At 38.6% G+C, this 14,665-nt stretch overlaps 1 pseudogene; it reads left to right on the top strand.

Moving 5' to 3' along the window:
- Positions 1–5,452: 5,452 nt before the first annotated feature.
- Positions 5,453–11,498, top strand: LOC101413332 (proteasome subunit alpha type-3 pseudogene; annotated as a pseudogene).
- The last annotated feature ends 3,167 nt before the right edge of the window (positions 11,499–14,665 follow it).

The following is a 14,665-nucleotide window of genomic DNA, read 5'->3' on the forward strand; positions in this document are numbered from 1 at the left end:
AACATTAATAAACATGCAAATGATCCTATATAAACAGTGAGCTAAGTCTCTTGAATAGTTTCTTAATTATATTAACCATCTCATCAGTCGTACTAGGTCCTTTCATGTTGAGATTTCATAATGAGAAAGTGACATATTTCTGGTGTGTTCCTCAAGTTCAAATTATGTGTGCTTGAGGGAAGACTTGACCAAGGAGGAAATCACGTGTGTGTCCAGGAGGTGAAGGTAGAAGATCTCCAGCCCATGGGAGAAGTTCTGTTGATCCACTGGCCTCAAAGACTCTCAGATAGAATTGGAGAGGATCATTCCTGCCTGGTGGCTCTGCAGGCCTGAGTGGAGCAGAAGCTCAGTGCTGCTTAAAGAATGACCCAGGCCCACTGCTGGAGGTGGGAACATCAGGGAGTGGAAGGGATTCCAAACAAATTTAATTTGGAAAAGTGCCTGGTGCTCTGGTGGTTCTCATGACCTCTTCTTGAGACTCCACTGTTTTCAGCATCTTCTTCATCTCTTCTTGTCTGGAACATCTGGATCTCTCTTCCTGTATTTCTAGGACCACTGAAATTAATTCCTCCATCAACACTGCTGTCATTCCCTTAGCCTTTCTGTAGGTGTCAATAAGGTTGAACATTTTTAAAGTCACTTTCTTGGGAAGGAGACATGGCTCAACTGATAGAGTGTCCACCTACCACATGGAAGGTCCAGGGTTCGATATCCAGCACTTCCTGGCCCATGTAGTGAGCTGGTCCATGTGCAGTGCTGCCGTGCACAAGAAATGCCCTGCCACACAAGGGTTCCCCCACTTAATGGTGCCCCACATGCAAGGAGTGTGCCCTGCAAGGAGAGCTCCCCCACGTGAAAAAAGCACAGACCACCCAGGAGCAGCACCACACACATGCAGAGCTGATCCAGCAAGATAATGGAAAAGAAAGAGACACAGTTTCCAGGTGCTGCCTGTCAAGAATGCAAGTGGACACAGGAGAACACGCAGCAAATGGACACAGAAAGCACACAATGGGGGGGTGGAGAGAAAGAAATAAAATACATCCTTTAAAAAATAAATAAATAAAGGCACTTAGTCTAGCCTAGCATCCCCTAAAGATCACTTACTCTCTGCTTACCTCTTGTGAGCAGCACTCATCTTATCAAGAAGTTGACTTTGCTTGTCAGTCAGTGTAGCCAGTGTGTCTGTCTGCAAGCTGCTCTTCATGTCTTATAAAAAGTTGGCTTATAACAGACTGCACAAGTCTGAACTAAAGTATGAAACAAAACAGAATGCTGGTGAATATTGACACATGCCTCATTTCCCCTGGAGGCTGTGCAATGTGAGGTCTGGACTAGTGTCTTTGGGTTCCTTCCCCACCTCTCACAGATTCCCAAGGACCATTCAAAAGACACTTTCTGTTCATGGGGATGGACATTATCCATCATCATTTCCTGGTTGGTTGTCCTGGGTGAGTCCAATGAATTGGAGAGTAGGTGTTGCAATGCTTCTGTACGTCAGGGCTCAACCATCACATGGATGGACCAAAGGTTTAAGTCTCTTGAACATATTTTTATCAAGCATAGCGCTAAATATAGGTTCAAATAAAGAGGTAGAAGAGCCATGTGTAGAGATCCTATAAATGAATGTAATTCTGTATATTCTTATGAATATTTTTGACCTGTTTTTTTAAATTGATGTAAAAAATTTAAATAGTGAAATGCACTGATCTTAACTGCATGCCTTGTCATATTTTTAAAAGTGTCATCCCCTGTCCCTACAGTACTAATGACCCTATCAAGATATGAATCATTTCCATTCATCTGGAAAATAATCCCTATGCCCTTCACTCATTACATACCCCCCAACACATTCACCCATGTTCTGATTTTCTGTTATCATAAATCAGGTTTGCCACATCTTCAAAGTCATAAAAATGAAATAAATTGGAATTTACATTTTGGCACATGCATCTTTTGCCCAAAACATTGTTTCAGAATCATTCATATTTGGTAGATCAGCAGTTCTCTCATTTTTTATCATTGTGTCCTTTGACTTTGAATGACTATATTACAAAAGGTTTACTCATGTTCCTCTTGCTGGATATTTTGGTCCTTCGAGTTTGGGATATTATGACCATCCATGTATGTGTCCTTTATACCAGGACATGCTTTTTTTTTCTCCTGGGTGATAGAAGGAAAGCTTAATCCCAAAAGATCCTTCACATCTTAACTAATTGCTTCCCTATTATCAACACTTTGTACATGTGCAGGATCTTTATTAAGTTGGTTAAATTAAGTCTTTTACCCATTTTTAACTTGGGTGATTTGTCATTTTAGTGTGGAGCTGTAGAATCTCTTTATATATCATGGATATTAAACCTTTATTAGATATGTGATTTCCAAAAATCAGTCGGTTTCTTTTTCACCTTCTTACTAATCTTACCCCTATCTAACACCTTAAACAAAAATTAATTGAAAATGAACAAAGACCTGAAGATATGAACCAGGACCATAAAACTCACAGAAGAAAACTTGGGGAAGGATCTTCCCATATTGTTCTGGGCAACTGTTTCTTAGACTCACACTCAAAGCACATGCAATGAAAGAAAAAATAGATAAAGGGAACATCCTCATAATCAAGTCATTTGTGCTTAAGAGGACCTGGTCAATAAAGCAGCCAGCACAATGGAAGAAAATATTTGGAAGTTGAATGAAAATGAGAACAAAACATATCAAAACCTGTGGGACAAAGACACTGCTAAGAGAGAAATTTACAGCCTGCAATGCTTATATTAAAAAAGAATAAATAAGGAAGCAGTTGAAGCTCAAGTGCTTGTGCACCCACTTCCCACATACTGGGTACAGGCGTCAATCTCCAGCTCTGGTACCTAAAAACAAAGAAACAAACAAAAAATCAGAGCTAAAATTGAACTAACTACACATCTGGAGGAACTAGAAAAAGAACAGCAACCTAATCCTAAACCAAGGTGAAGAAAAGAAATAGTAAAGATCAGAGCAGAAATAAATGAAATCAAGAACAAAAAAACCCATAGGGAATGGGAAGCAGCTGTGGCTCAATCCATTGGGCTCCCATCTACCATATGGGGGGCTCTGGGTTTGCATCCTGGGGCCTCCTTTGAAGGCAGGCTCGCCCATACACTGTGGTGAGCCGCTGGCTCTGGCACCGCAGAGTGCTACCCAGCCTGCTAGCACTGTGGAGTGCAGCTGCCCACAAGTGCCATGGAGACCTGACACAGCAAGGTGACACAACATAAAAGGGAGACAAGAAACAAACAAACAAACACAGAAGAGCACACAGTGAATGAAAACAGATACCAGAAAACAGGCAAGCCACAAAGGGGGGGGGGGGAAATAAATAAAAAATAAATACAGACACAGAAGACCACACAGTGAATGGACACAGAGAGCAGACAGCAAGCAGCCTGCAAGGGGGGGATATGAAATGAATGAATGAATGAATGAATGCAATAGGGAGAATCAACAAAAAGAAAAATGAAAACTTGGTTCTTTGAGAAGTTCAACAAATTTGACAAATCCTGAGGGAGAGCAATAATCAAAAAAGATGCAAATATATAAAATCAGAAATGAGAAGGACACATTACCATGGACCCTGCAGAAATGAGAGACTGAAAAAGGATGCTATGAACTACCGTGTGCAAAAAATGAGACAATGTAGATGAGATGGGCAAATTCCTAGAAAACACACAAACCTATACTAGGGGTTCTGAACAAGGGTTCGACATTCCCACAAGGGTCCGTGGGAGGATTACAGGGGCTCGATAAGCTTGAAGGAATTTTGAATAATCCTAAATTTTAATTTATTTTTATTTTTTTAAAGAGTTATTTATTTATTTATTTATTTATTTATTTATTTATTTATTTATTTCTCTCCCCTCCTTCCCATCCTAGTTTTCTGTTCTCTGTGTCTATTTGCTGCATCTTCTTTGTCTGCTTCTGCTGTTGTCAGCGACACAGGAATCTGTGTTTCTTTTTCCTTGCGTCATCTTGTTGTGTCAGCTCTCCGTGTGTGTGGCACCATTCCTGGGCAGGCTGAACTTTCTTTCACACTGGGCGGCTCTTCTTACGGGTGCACTCGTTGTGCGAGGGGCTCCCCTACACGGGGGACACCCCTGCAAGGCAGGGAACTCCTTCCATGCATCAGCACTGCACATGGGACAGCTCCACACAGGTCAAGGAGGCCCGGGGTTTGAACTGCGGACCTCCCATGTGGTAGACAGATGCCCTAACCACTGGGCCAAGTCCACCGCCCTAAATTTTAATTTAAAGACATGCCCATGTTAAGTGTCAAAAACTCTGCTGCTACATTCTGAGATTCATGGTTTTCACCTGACTGGCAAAGGGGTCTGTGGAACAGAAAAGATAAGAATCCCTGACCTCCACTGACTCTAGAGGAAATAGGAGATCTCAACAAACCAATCACAAGTAAAAAGATTGAAACAGTCATCAAAAACCTCCCAAAGGGATGTGGATTTGGCTCAACTGATACAGCATTTGCCTGTATCAGTTTTTGCCTGTATGGGTTCAAACCCAGTATTTGCCTGTATGGGTTCAAACCCAGGGCCTCCTGACCCATGTGGTGAACTGGCCCACATGCAGTGCTGATGTGTGCAAGGAGTGCCATGCCACACAGGGTGTCCCCAGCATAGGGGAGCTCCACTCACAAGGAGTACACCCCATCACGAGAGACGCCTGTACAGAAAAGTACAGCCTGCTCAGGAGTGGTGTTGCACACATGGAGAGCTGATGCAACAAGATGCCACAACAAAAAGAGACTCAGATTCCCCATGCCGCTGACAAGAATAGAAGCAGACACAGAAGAATACACAGCGAATGGACACAGAGAGCAGACAACTGGGGGGGGAGGGGTGGGAAATAAATAATAAATCTTAAAAAAAAACAAAACCTCCCAAAGATGAAAAGTTCAGGATCAGATGGCTTCACAGGTGAATTCTTCCAGTCATTCAAAGATGATCTAATACCAAACTTGCTCAAGCTTTCCAAAAAAATTGAACAGGAAAAAATGCTACCAAACTGATTCTACGAAGTCAACATCACCCGAATATCAAAACCAGATAAAGATACCACAAAAAAGAAAATTATAGTCCAATACTCTAATGAATATAAGTGCAAAAAGTCTTCAACGAAATACTTGCACACCAAATAAAAAATCACATTAAGAGAATTATCGCCACAAGCAAGTCGGTTTTATCCCAGATATGCAAGGGTGCTTCAACACAAGAAAATCACTTAATGTAATAAACCACATTGATAAACTGAAGAGGAAAAATCACATGATCTTCTCGAGTGATGCAGAAAAGGCATTTGTCAAAATACAGCACATTTTCTTGATAAAAACTCCCAAAAGATAAGAATAGAAAGAATCTTTCCCAATATGGTAAAATGCATATAAGAAAACCCTACAGCTAGCATGGTACTCAATGGTGAAAGGTAGAATGTTATGGGAAACTGGCGTACCTATTTGTTGCTTCCTGTTATTATAGATGATGTTGCAATTTCTTCCTGTTATTGTAAATGTTACATTATTGTAGATGTTGCAGATGCTTCCTATTGTGAGCTGATTGCAGCAGTAGAAAGCTTTCCTGCTGAGATCAGGAACAAGATAAGGATGCCCACTGTCACTATTGTTATTCAATATTGTAGTAGAAATTCAAGCTAGAACAATTAGTCTAGATAGAGAAATAAAAGGCATCCAAATAAGTAAGGAAGAAGTAAAACTTCCACTATTCACTAAGGATATGATTGTATACCTAGAATCTCCTGAAAAATCCATAACAAAGCTACTAGACCTAATAGACAAGTTCAGCAAAGTGTCAGGATACAAGATTAACATGCAAAACTGAATAGCGATTCTATACATTACTGGTGTGCAATCTGAGAAGGAAATCAGAAAAAAAAATCCATTTATAATAGTAACTAAAATAAAATATTTAGGAATAAAATTAAGCAAAGATATAAAGGGCCCATATTCAGTAAACTCCAACACATTGCTGAAGGAAACCAAAGAAGGCTTAAATAAATGGACAGCCTTTGTTCTTGGACTGGAAGGCTAAATATCATTAAGATGTCAATTCTACCCAAACAGATTTACATATTCAGTGCAATCCCAATAAAAGTTTTTTTTTTTGCAGAGATGGAAAAACCAATTATCAAATTTGTTTGGAAGGGAAAGTGTCCCTGAATAGATAAAAAATGACTTGAAAAAAGAACAAAGTTGGAGGACTCTCACTTTTGGACTTTATATTACCAAGGGGAGCAGATTTGGCTCAACTGATAGAGTGTTCACCTACCATATGGGAGGTCCAGTGTTCAAACCCAGGGCCTCCTGAACCATATGGTGAGCTGGCCCACATGCAGTGTTGCCGTGCTTAAAGAGTGCCGGGTCATGCAGGGGTATGCCCCATGAAGGGAAGTCCCACGTGCAAGGAGTGCACCCCCTAAGGAAAGCTGCCCCACATAAACAAAAAGCACAGTCCATCCAGGAGTGACACAGCACACACAGAGAACTGATGCAGCAAGATGACACAATGAAAAGAGACACAGATTCCCAGTGCTGCTCACAAGAATGCAAGTGGACACAGAAGAACACACAGCAAATGACACAGAGAACAGGAAATGGGAAAAATAATTAAATAAATAGACCTTTTTTAAAAATAGAAAAATAAAGGATAATCCTGAGCCAGTGGTAAAAACAGCATGGTACTGGCATAAAGACAGATTAACCAAAGGAAACAAATTAAGAATTCAGAAATAGACCCTCACATCTATAGTCAAGTATTTTTGACAAGCCTGTCAAGCCTTCCCAGCTGGGCCAGAACAGTCTACTCCCTTGGTGCAGGGAGAACTGGATATCCACAGCCAAAAGAAAGAGGACGCCTATCTCACACCTTACACAAAAATAAATTCAAAATGGGTCAAGACCTAATATAAAAGAGACAACCATAAAAATGCTAATAGAAAATGTAGGAAAACATCTTTGACCTCTTGTGACCAGTGGTAGTTCTTAAACTTTACACCCAAAGCACAAGCAACAAAAGATAAAATAGATAAATGGGACTGCCTCAAAGTTAAACACTTTTGCACCTCAAAGGATCTTGTCAAAAGGGTGAAAAGGCAGCCAATTCAATGGGAGAAAATCTTTGTCAATCACATATCCAGGCTAGTGGAAACATTTTGAGCCTGGAATCCCAACACAACCTGGTAGCTTTAACACAACGAGCTCTGTCCATACTGGGTATGACCTGTCAGCCTCTACATTCCCTCCTGATGGGAGAATTTTCAAGTTGAATATGCTATGAAGGCTGTGGAAAATAGTAGTACAGCTATTGGAATCAGATGTATAGATGGTGTTGTCTTTGGAGTAGAAAAATTAGTCCTTTCTAAACTTTATGAAGAAGGTTCCAACAAACGGCTTTTTAATGTTGATCGGCATGTGGGAATGGTGGTAGCAGGTGTGTTTGCAGATGCTCGTTCTTTAGCAGACATAGCAAGAGAAGAGGCTTCCAACTTTAGATCTAACTTTGGCTGTAACATTGCACTCAAACGTCTTGCAGACAGAGTGGCCATGGATGTTCATGCCTACAGACTATGCAGTGCTGTTAGACCTTTTGGATGCAGTTTCACGTTAGGGTCTTACATTGTGAAGGATGGTGCACAGCTCCACATGATTGAGCCATCGGGTGTTTCATATGGTTACTGGGTCTGTGCCCTTGGTAAAGCCAGGCAAGCTGCAAAGACAGAAATCGAAAAGCTTCAGATGAAAGAAATGACCTGCCGAAACATTGTTAAAGAAGTTGGAAAAATAATTTACATAGTACGTGATGAAGTTAAAGATAAAGCATTTGAACTAGAGCTCAACTGGGTTGGTGAATTAAGTAAAGGAAGACATGAAATTGTTCCAAAAGATATAAGGGAAGAAGCAGAGAAATATGCTAAGGAATCTTTGAAGGAAGAAGATGAATCTGATGATGTAATATGTAACATTTACATCTGCTTCTGTTTTAAATGTCTATGTAGTCCCATGTAAATGATTTAGCCCAATGGATTATTATATACCCACTAACAAATTGTCATTAAATTTTTGTCTTACGATTATTGATGTTTGCTTAATATCTGCTTAACAAAATTAGTGTGGGCAATTGAAAACCCAGTACTCAGAATTAAAATGCCTGCTTAAACATTCCTTAGAAGCTGTTGGATCATATGAATTTAAAACCCAGTCCACCAATGTAGAAGCTGAAAATAACCTGCTGGGCTGTTGTTGCCCAGTTTTGTATTTAAATAATTGTTGGTTATCCTCCTCTATTAAACATTAGGTGTAATTTAGAAAAACAGATCCTACAATGTGTGAATCAAGAATGTTTCTCTTTTCCTTTATTGTCATAAGGAGGAGTGGATTTAAAAATTAAAGATCCTAATCTGTCACTTTAAAAATAAATCACATATGCAGTAAGGGTTTAATATCCAAGATATATAAAGAAAATATACAACTCAATAGTGAAAAGACAAACTTCCCAATTAAAAAATGGGCAAAAAACTTGAAAAGAAAATTGTCCAAAGAAGAAATACAAATAGTGAAGAAACACATGAAAAAAAATGTTTTTCATTTTCAGTTAGGGAAATGCAAATCAGAACTACATGAGACATCATTTCACACCTATTACACTGGCCACTCTTAAAGTTGGAAAACTAAATGTTGGAGAGGATATGGAAAGATGGAAACACTTATTCACTGTTAGTGGGAATACAGAATGGTACAGCCATTGTGGAGGAATGACCGGCGCCTTCTAAGGAAGTTGAATATCGACCTAGCATGTTACCTGGCAATATCTTGACTATGTATGTGTTTGGAATACTGAGAGCAGAGACACCAACAGACACCCAGACATTGAAATTCACAGTGGCATTATTCATGATTGCCAAAAGTTAGAAACAATCCAGGTGTCCATCAACTGATGAATGGATAAACAAACTGTGGTGTATACACATAATGGAATATTATGTAGCTGTAAAAAGAAATGAAGTTGTGAAGCATATGACAATATGGATGAACCTAGAGGACATTATGTTAATTGAAGCCAGACACAAAAAGACAAATACTGTATGATTGTGCTATTATGAAGTAAATATTAAATGTAAACTCATGAAGTTAATAATTAGAATATAGGTCACCAGAAAAGAAAATGAGAGTACAGAATGGAAAGCTGTGGGTTAATGTATGCATAACTGGTAAAAAGGTTATTTGTAAATCTTTGGAAATGAATAGAAGCACTTGATGGTGTTTGTAATTAGCTGAGCTCTATATGGGTATGACAGTGGTTGAAAGGGCAAGTCTAAGGTCATGTACATTACTGGAAGGAAAGCTAAAAACTGTACCATGGGACTTCATAAGACAGTGAAACCTCATGTAAAGCATGACTGTGGGTGATATTGCATGTATAAGACCGTTTTTGCAAAATAAAAATACAAATATACTAGAGAGAAAGGAAAAGAATAGCAGCTTTGTACAGCAGGGGAAACATAGAGAAACTTAGAGGGGATGAGGTTTTTTTGGTTTGTTTATTATTATTATTGGAATAATGAAAGTGCTCTAAAATGACTGATGTAATGAATGCGCAAATATGTGATTAAATGGAATACCATCGATCAGTTTGGAACAATTTATACTTTATTAATATGTGTCAATAAAATTGATTTGTTTAAAACAGTGCTAAAATAAAAGAAAAAATAATCCTCACAGGGCCCACTGGATGGAATGGGGGAGAGTATGGGCCATGATGTGGACCATTGACTATGAGGTGCAGAGGTGCCCAAAGATGTACTTACCAGGTCCAATGGATGTGTCATGATGATGGGAGCGGGTGTTGTTGGGGGGGGAGAGGGGGGGTGGGGGAGCGGGGTTGAATGGGACCTCACATATATATTTTTGATGTAATATTATTACAAAGTCAATAAAAAAAAAGAAAAAAAAAACCCCCCAAAAAAATAAGAAAAAATAAGGAATTTTAGTCTTCAAAAGACAACATGGAGAAAGTACAAGTCAAGCCAACTAGTGGGAAAATGCTTTTGCAATCCATATATCCAAGAAAGGACTCATGGCCTTAATATAGAAATAACTTTTACAAATTAATAAGAAAGGCAAAGAGCCCAGTAGAAAGATGGAGAAAACACTTGAAACGGCCCTTCATAAAAGTGTATTAACAAGTGGCCAATTAATGTATGAAATGAAGAATCTTCAGTCACAAGGCTTGTTCTTTGTCTTTCTTTTTTGGAGGCATCAGGAACCAAACCTGGGATCTCCCTTGTGGGAAGCAGGTTCTCAATCACTTGAGCCACATCCACTCCCCCCTCCCTTTTAAAAAAATTATATATTTCCTCCAGGGGATTCTAGCTTTTTGTCCATAGAGATCCAGTGCATCTGGGTCCCTACTTAATCTTGAGGATCCAGAAATTTCCTGGTACAAAGAATTTAGTCAAAAAGTATGTATTGAATTAATAAAGGATACAAAATGTTTGCAAAATTTTATGAGATTTTAAAATTTTTAAATGTACGATAAATTCAGTCAAAGTGAACAGGGCGTGTCCCACAGAATGAAGCCTGGCCAGCTTTAGCAGCTGTGTAATCAGGGTGTCCCTTGAAATGTAATTCTGATTAGGTTTATGAACTGTTCCTCCCTGTATAAAGAGAAGACAAATAGAGGAGATTTTTAACCAGAAAAGAACAAGATGAAGAGTACAAGACTTTAGTAGAAAAGCCAAGTGCTGCTTTCCTGTGGAACCTACCTTGGAATCTAGTTGACTTCACTCCTATGGTTTCAGTTCTGGTTATTTTTCCATCTAATTATTATGAGCCAGCTCAACTCCGTTCCCATTTTGTAAGTCCTGTCAATTTCCAGACTTTTTAAAAAATCAAAAAAATATTTCAAAATCTTTAAATTTATTACTGTCTATTTCTATTATAATTACTTTATCTCTCATGCATTTCTGCCAACCTTCTGCATAGAACAGCATTTACAGTTTCTATCTGTTGCTGTACAAAAGTGAGTCCTTGTGTGGTGTGAACGAGAATCAATTAAGTGGCACTGGGATTTCTGAGAAGAGAAAAAGTTCTTTAACAAAGACAGGAGGACAGTCCCCAAATCTGTTGGAAACTGAGGCATAGTGGCCGCACAAGGAGAGACATGCTGTCTCCCTGCTAGTGCTGCCTCCTTTGCTACACTTGCAATCTAAGGAATGTGGTAATTAAGAGTTCCCAGCAAATGGGATGAAGTTGTTCAAGGCTGAAAGAAAAGATGAGCACATACCTTTTGTAGTGAATAGAACACTTAGACTTTGTACTTCGAGATAAGATTTTTTCAAACTCCTTAGACTATGGGTAATGCTGCTTGATGTCACATACACTATGTGTTACTGCTTATTGGTATGTAGGCTACGTGTTCCTGCTTATTGGCAAGTAGGCTATGTATTCCTGCTTCTCGTCATGTACACTGGGGTATATAGAGAGCCCCTTGTAAACAATAAAGTTGTCTGAGAAGTTATTACTTGCAGACCCTCTGATCCCAGCTCTCTCGTTCTTTTTCTCTTGCTCTCTTTTTCTGTTTCCTTCTCCCTTTTCTCTTTCTTTCATTCCTGATGCCCTCTGGGTCCAAATCTCCAACACAAATCTATCTCTCTGAACTGGAGAAAACTTCAGTGTTTTATAACATTAAAACAGACAGGTAGATTTAGATAATAGGGTTAGAGATAGTTTAATCTCTAGTAGGTGCAGATTGATTGCATACTTAGCTCATTTGAAGTTTAAGGTTTAGGCTATTGCACATATTAGACACAGGCCAACTTTGATCAGAACTCACTTGGTCAGCTCTGGGCTGAATTGTATTTCTTCATTAATAAATATTGAACTCTGAGTCAGGAGTATCAGACTCCAGGGTTGCAGAAAAAGATAAGGGCATACATGCTGGGCCAGTCACAAGTTATCCTGTTACTTGCTAATTAAGGGGAAAAGATTGTGCAGTTATAAAACATAGAATCATCATCAAAGAAACAAGTCATAAGGGGTAAAGTTCAGTGAGTTACAACAGTTCCAAATCATTTCTTCTGCTTACATTACAATATGTCAGATGGTTAAAAAGCATTTAAAGAATGATTCAGCAACTATAATAATATTTGTTAGCTCATGATAACAATTCCCCCCTTTTCTTTGTCCATTCCTTAATCTTGAGGGATATCTGGGCAATGAATGCTTGAACTTCTTCATGCTGAAAAGGGGCATCAACACTATGGGCTAGAGGAATGAAACTGCTTTGCTTACAGATGGGTGTCTTCCTGAGTTCCAGGTTGTCTTCTTGGAGGGACTGGAACCCCTGGGTCTCAGGACTCAGCTGGAACAAGAACAATCCAAGGCTTTAACTCTCTGAGAAGTAATAAGTAAATTGAAAAATAGAGGTTTAAATTAAAAAGTAGGATTATGATCAGGGAATTTATAAATGAATATAAATCAGGTCTGAGGGGGTGTTGATTTCATATGATTTTGTAGCTTGATTATGGTGTTTGGATGTCCCAAGGGCCCTTAGGAGCACTTCTGTTTGAGACTTTTTATGCTGTGGCAGTATGTGATATTTATATCTGACTGAGACTTCCAGAATGACCTCTGGACACTACTTGAAATCTCTTAGCTATAGAAACTTTTTATTTCTTTTCTCCATTATGATCAAGATCATTCTTGAAAGCATTTCTGATCCCAAGGTGCCAGGGAGGCTTATTCCTGGGAGTCTTGTCCCACATAGGAAAGAAGGTAGTGAATTTATCTGCAGTGTTTGGCTTAGGGTTAAGCCATATGGAGTAACAAGGAGGTTTCCTGGTTGTGTCTGTTAGGCATCAATTAAAATTAAGCCTAGTTTTTTTTTTAAGGCAGTACTAGAGATTGAAACCAGGATTTGTACCTGGGTAGCAGGTACTTAACCACAGAATTACACCTGCTCCCTAGACTTAGTTTTGTCTTTACAAAAATAAGGTTTATAATTGCAAGCTTCTAGACTGAAGTCATGGCTCATTACCATATTTACTTTTATGAGGCAATGTTCATCACTGTTAGACATTCTTCCCATAGATTTCCCTGTTATAAGTTTAAATTAGGACAATCTGCTTACTAACAGGAGTGGATGTTAGATTTGGCTCTTGTAAAGGTGTTTGTTTTTAGAGAATAGCAGGAATTCCTCAAATGGGGACATTTACAGTTCTATCCTTTCCCTTTCTAGTCCCATAAGGAATTTCACAAATACTTTTTCATTTTATGCCTAAAACAGTTTGAAATGCATCACAGTATTACTGAAACCTGTACAGAATATTAAGATCTCATCTGTTATTTTAGATTCTATGTCAAATAAAACTGAGTTAGGTTGTCTAAATAAACAGATCTGATGGATTAAATCAGATATTGTGCAATAGAAAGTTTAGATTTTTGATAAAATAGTCCTTCTGTCCTTGGTCTCATATAGAAATTAGAGTTCCAATATATAGATAATATCACCATTTATACTGAATTTTTACTCACTTTAATCTTTAACCATATCAGCCCCATTCACCTCTTTGATTGAACTTGTATCCTTTCTGTAGCTTCTTGAAGAGTTGTATGGAGTTGACTTTTGAGAATTAATGCTGCTTTTCAGCACCTTCAGAGCAAGATAAGTTTAACACTGAGTCTCAGGTGTCACACAGACACCTAAGGTTTTAAGGAACTACAAATTATGCACAAAGAACAAAGCATCTCAGAATAGGAAAATAATAAAGTCCAGAAACAAATATGATTACTGCAAAAGAATACAATCTAGGCTTTAATTTACTTATTTTTAAAATATAATAAACTTTATTTGAAAAGAGGCTTTAGATTACAGAAAAGTTACATCAGAAGTCTAAGGGATTCCTAAATATCCTACCCTGTCCCCTTCCCCATCTTCCCCTATTTAAAATATCTTACAATTTGGTGGTAGTTTTGTTAAAATTAATGAGTAAATATTGAAGCATTGTATATTAATCAGGATTCTCTAGGGAAGCAAAAGTGACAGGAGATATCTATAAATAGTATGAAATTTTATAATATTGTCTCACGTGACTGTGGAAATGCACAAGTCCAAATTCCATAGGGCAGGCTGCAAACCAGGGCCTGAGTGGAAGTCCTTGATGAGCTCCCAGGAGACACTGTCTGAAGTAGAGATGGTATTTCTGTCTCTAAATTCTGAAATCACTTCCCCTCTCAAGGTCTTCAACTGATTGGATGACATGTCACTCACTGCTGATGGCAGTCTACTCATTGATGGTAGATATAACGAGCCATCTGTGCAATCAACTCACTATGATTAAAGTCCGTGAAATGTTCTTCTCTTACAATTAGCCCTGTGCTTGCTTGACCAAACAGCTTGGCACCATTGATACATTAGCTGGCTAACTTGATTCACTAGCCTATCACACATGGCTACTTAGCAAAGTCTATAGTTTACATTGTGGTTTTCAGTTAATTCCAATGTCCCCAAAATGCTCTATGTACCACCTATTATTCCCTCTCCCTCCCTTCAGAACCTCTGGTAACCATTATCTTTATATCAATGTTACATGTTCCTCCATTGCT

This window comes from Dasypus novemcinctus, chromosome 21, assembly GCF_030445035.2.
Source record: "Dasypus novemcinctus isolate mDasNov1 chromosome 21, mDasNov1.1.hap2, whole genome shotgun sequence".
Lineage (NCBI taxonomy): Eukaryota > Metazoa > Chordata > Mammalia > Cingulata > Dasypodidae > Dasypus > Dasypus novemcinctus.